Here is a 5760-nt window from a genome sequence, read left to right on the forward strand (position 1 = left end):
TTCACCATGTTGACCAGGATGGTCTCGATCTCTTGACCTCGTGATCCACCCGCCTCGGCCTCCCAAAGTGCTGGGATTACAGGCTTGAGCCACCGCGCCCGGCCTTGGCTTCCTTCTTAAGTCCCTTTTTCAATCAGCTGAATAGGTGACTCTGCCTTCCTGGAGCTCCAAACGTTGACCAAAAGGGGACCCAGTCCCGTTTACTCTGCACCAAGAACCGCCAAGAGTCGCGCTGGCTATCCATGGGGCCCCTCCGCTGGGAACCTCCTGGTCCGTGAGCAACAAAAATTTGAAAGTGTGGCGTCCTTTCTGTTCTCTGCACTTTCACTGGTAGCTACAATCCTGAGCTACTAGTAATCAGCCATCTTGGATCTCTCTCTGCTTAATTTTTAAAAGCGTGGGGAAAAAAGTGTCTGTCACTTGGCTCATGCCAACTTCTTCGGTCTAGTTTTAGAAATCACATCGTCCTTACTGTTTCTTTGTAATGCCACCCTCCCTGCTATAACATATATGGCAATGATATTAGAATGTTGTTAGCATGCAAAACAGGCAGCTGGCCAGCTATGCTTTTCAGAAGCCATCAGCCCTAGATTGTCATCTGCAGATTTCTAGCTCTGGTTGATTATGTAGAAGTGACTTGATTTTTTATTTATTTTTTGATTTGGAGTCTTACTCTGTCACCTAGGTTGGGGTACAGTGGCATGATCTTGTCTCACTGCAATCTCTGCCTCCTGGTGAGTTCAAGCAGTTCTCCAGCCTCAGCCTCCCAAGTAGCTGAGACTACAGGCATGCACCACCATGCCTGGCTAATTTTTGTATTTTTAGTAGAGATGGGGTTTTGCCATGTTGGCTAGGCCGGTCATGAACTCCTGACCTCAGGTGATTCACCCGCCTTGGCCTTCCAAAGTACTGGGATTGCAGATGTGAGCCACTGTGCCTGGCCATGACTTGATTTAAAAGCAAATAACATTGCTATTTGAATGGTGGACTGGACTCATTGATGGTGGAGATTGACTTTGCTGGCTACTTCTGCCAAGTTTTCCTAATCTTATGTAATGTCAGGGCTATGAACCAGGTTTCTGTAATATTGATTTTGCCAATCCATCTCTGTAGTAATTTTTCAGCTTGTTAGAAAGGAGAAACCATTTAAGTGTTCTGGAGTTGAAGAAGTATATGTCACAGTTCTTATTCTGCCCCTTATTAGCAAGATGTTCAGCTTTTCTGAATCTTTTTTTCATCTGAAAATGGAAGAAAATGCATACTTCCCAGGCATGTTGTGAGGATTGCCCTTTGGCTTCCGGTTCCGCTCAGTCAGTGTGAGGCACTAGTAGGAAGTAGGTGGGAGGAAAAAGATTGAGGTCAGGCTATTTATTCCCCTGCTTCCTCTCTGCTATTGAAGGCCACGGTATTAATCCATTCTCACACTGCTATAGCAAACTGCCAGAGACTGGGTAATTTATAAAGAAAAGAAGTTTAATTGACTCACAGTTCTGCATGACTGGGGAGGCCTCAGAAAACTTATACTCATGGCAGAAGGGGAAGCATGCACATCTTACATGGCGTCAGGTGACAGAGAGTGTGTGAAGGAAGAACTGTCAAACACTTAAATAACCATCAGATCTCATGAGAACTCGCGAGAACTCACTGTCCCGAGAATAGCATGGGGGAAACTGCCCCCCATGATCCAATCACCTCCGACCCAGGTCCTCCCTCGACATGTGGGGATTATGAAGATTACAATTCAAGATGAGTCTGGGTGGGGACACACAGCCAAACCACATCAGCCACGGTTCTGTTATGCAGCCCTCCCCTTACATCTGTCCCCTTTCGGCTCTGGAAACTGAACTGTCTCTATAACCCTGAGACCTAGCGTTGTTAATGACCATCCCGCTCTGTCAGCCCAGGAGCTTCACTGTCCTTTATAATTTCCCTTAACCCTACACATAGCTGTGATAGTTCCTTTATTATAAACTGTCTTTTTAATTAACTCATTTGCATGTCCTTGTTATTTTCTGGCTGGGAGCCTGTGAGATCTACCCGGGAAGTGGGATGAGTTCATCTCCCATTTCCTTGAGTGGACAGGCAGGCAGAATTATCCACGCTCTATAAATGGAAAAGCCACTTGCTCTTTGTTTTGTTTTCTTCTGATTGTGTACTATGCATGATGTGATGGTTGAAGTTGGCACACGATATACTTAGTGGCCACTGTTGTACCAGCATGGAATATGGCTGGATTATAATGAATTATTTTGACCTCTTTCCTCTCTGCTTCTGTATTACCTTGGTTTCCAGCACAGCAGCCATCTCAACAGGGTGATTGAGTCTTGATGTTTCGGTCTCTCCAACCTAGCTATACGCTCTCTGAGATCATGTACCTTGAGGCCTCTTACAACTTTGGTGTACACACATAGCATATGCCCCATAAACGTTTGTTGAAGAGATGAATAGGTAAATGAATGGATGGCAATTCTTAATTAGGAAAGAGGTCAATAGGCAGCCCCTTTCTCCTTTTCCTAACCTAAAGAATGTTCAAATTTGAGTAAAACTAGTAGTAGATACTGATTATTCTAAAGTCACTCTATTTGTGTTTATTGGTTGTGGGTTCTGATCTTAAAAATTCAGAAGAGAATAATAATCATAGCCATTATTTACTGAGGATTTCTATGTTCTAGGCACCTTCCTAAATATTTTTACATATTAGTTCATTTAATCCTTCCTACACTTCTAAGAAGGAAACATTTTCATCACCAACTTACAAAAAAGGAAGGTGAATTTGAGAAGGGCTAAGGAGATGCTTTCAATAATACTCCATTTGCTAAAGAGTGATTCTGCCCAAAAGTTGCTCATAGGAGGCTCTTCACTTTCCCACAGTTATGCATTAAAAATTCCTTGCAGTGAACCTGTAGAAATTGAATGCCATCTTCAGCATGTTTTGAAAGAAGACCCCTAGCTGCCACAGAGGGTCAGTTGGCTCTATCCGGAAGAGAGACAAAAACTCAGAGTCTAGAGGGAAATCCCTCTTGTTTAAGTGTGGACATTCTAGGGAGAATGGATGAAGGCAGATAAACATTCTAAGACACAGACAGAGCAGCAATGGGGTTAGGGCCTTCCGAGACAAGAGGCACATAGTGAAGTAAAAGTGGGTATTTGAAGAGTGATACCTGTGGAAGGCAAGGCTGGGAGTTTTTAAAGAAGGAGGATATTCTTCCATCATTAAAGGCTTTGTCCATGCAAACCAAGGCTCCCTTGATGGTCACTTTGTTGTTAAGTACAGAGATGATTCCAAGAGGTATAGTTGCTGTGTTACTTTTCTTGCTTTGTTTGCTAAATGAAAATATCCTGCTTAATTGCAATCCTTTCATGCAGAGCTTTAGAGAGAAAACAAAGGCACTGTTCCACCAAAAGGAAAAAGCACCAAATCGACAGAAAGCATTTAATAATTTCAGGCCCCCTAACAGAAGAGTGTTTCAGACCAGAAAGAAAAGAAAATCCAAATAACATTTTTAACTTTACTAAAGTTAAATTTGTAATTAAATTTTAACAATAAAGTCAAAGTTATTGAAATGTAATCTCCAGAGCAAAGCCAACATATCGTAAGTGTACAGCTCAATGCATTTTCATAAACTGAACATACCTGTGGAACTACCTCCCAAATTTTATATATATATATTATATATATATAAAATATATATATAATATATAAATATATAAAAAATATATATATATAAATATATAAAATATATATATAAATATATATATTATATATAAAATATATATATAATATATATATATTATATATATAAATATATATATAAAATATATATATATATTTTAATGTTCTCTGAGGCTGGGCGCAGTGGCTCACATCTGTAATCCCAGCACTTTGAGAGGCCAAGGCAAGTGGATCACTTGAGGTCGGGAGTTTGAGACCAGCCTGACCAACATGGTGAAACCCCATCTCTACTAAAAATACAAAATTAGCCAGGTGTGGTGGTGCATGCCGGTAATCCCAGCTACTTGGAAGGCTGAGGCAGGAGAATCACTTGAACCCAGGAGGTGGAGGTTGCAGTGAGCCGAGATTCTGCCATTGCACTTCAGCCTGGGCATCAAGAGTGAAACTCCATCTCAAAAAAATAAATAAAATTTTAAAAAAGGTTCTCTGTATTCTACCAAGATTTAGTATCCTAAACAAAATTAACTTTTGCATCGGTGTTAGTATCTTCTAGAATATAAGACATCCTTTTAAGTAATTTTCCTTGACTTTTCTCTCTTTCACCTGCCACCTGATGCTGCCCTTCATCTTTCAGCCTCTCCAGATGCCTGGAATTGGTTATTCTGGCCAGTTCAGACTGTTATCCAGCCTCTGCAAGGGTCAGTTCTCAGGGGCATGTGTATATATGAACCTCGTATATCACTTGTTCATGCTACTTTATGCTAGGCACTATGCTAGATGCTTTAAACAGATTAGCTCTGATTTTCACAATGATACGTATTATTGTCCTCATCACATACAAGAAGCAGCTCAGGATCTTAGCACCCAATTGCAGCTTGGAAGTCACAGTTCAGAGATTCAGTCCCACTACCTCTCTGGAGCCACGGGTGCTCATAGGCAAGAAAGGAGGACAAGGTAATCGACCAGATCATCCCAACTCCTTTTGTGTGGCTCTGGAGTACTGTTTTGTGCTCATTATATTTCCTTCCCGTGCTAGGACAGATGTATTCAGAAAGAACAGTGAAGTCTGTCCTTTTCGATCATATTCTTCTTTTGCAAACCAGTCCTTTCTCCTAGTCCATGCTGAGATGGTTGAGCGTCACCAAGCATCTGCCTGCACACCAGTGACTCCCACTTGCTGAGTGTTTCTTTTTCCCACCTACCCTAGGCTGAAGTTAGTCACGGGTGCTTTGGCTCTGATGATCCCCTTCTGACTTCTAGTCTGTGGGTGAAATAATTTTGTGTAAGAGCGGTTCCCAGCTTTCAAGAAGTTTATTTACTTTGCTTCCTCCTGATCATTCCAAAGTGGAAACTTTACCTTATCTTTATATTCCCAGTGACCAATACAGGGCAGTGGATCCAGTCAGTGCCTGAGACATTTGCTGAACTGAAAGCAATGTTGCTGTAATATAAGCGAAAAGGTGATGGATAATCACAATACAAAAGGATTATTATGCTGTCATCTTTATCCTGATTGATACTCCTGAGCTCAGAATTCTTCTGTGGCTATCACGTGTAGGCAATGAAGCCTTTCTGACCTGATCTTTGGCTTCTGCCCATGCTTAGCTTCCTGTGCTTTGCTCTCCTGCCCTCCCCCATCCTCTCCTGCCCTCTCCCATCCTCTTCTGTCCACCCCCATCCCCTCTTGCCTTCCCCCATCCTCTCCTGCCCTCCCCCATCCTCTCCCTGCCCAGAACCACATGATTTATCCTGACCTCTCATTTGCACCATGCATTTGTACTTGCTCTTTGATCCTGTGTCCTCTTACCGTCTCGCAGGACCAACTTCCATTTCCTCTTAACTTGGAACTTGAAAGCACCCTCTGATACACTTAGATATTTCATTGCTTTGCTTCCTCTTTATCTTGTATATACCTGCACCTCTGTTATAGCATTTATCTGTCTTGCACAAAGGTTTTTAACATTTGCTTCCCCATCTGAAAGTAGACAACTTAACAGTAAGGGCCACATCTTTTCATTTCTGCATATCCTGGGAGACAGATGATGCTCAACATATATTTATTAAATGGTCTAGGCATCGTGGTGGGC

General features: G+C 42.1%; 1 protein-coding gene across 1 annotated transcript in view; it reads left to right on the forward strand.

Moving 5' to 3' along the window:
- Nucleotides 1–5760, forward strand: part of DEPTOR (DEP domain containing MTOR interacting protein) — a 187647-nt gene that overhangs the window by 63279 nt on the left and 118608 nt on the right. The window lies entirely within an intron of this gene.

This window comes from Cebus imitator, unplaced genomic scaffold (assembly GCF_001604975.1).
Source record: "Cebus imitator isolate Cc_AM_T3 unplaced genomic scaffold, Cebus_imitator-1.0 Scaffold68, whole genome shotgun sequence".
NCBI lineage: Eukaryota > Metazoa > Chordata > Mammalia > Primates > Cebidae > Cebus > Cebus imitator.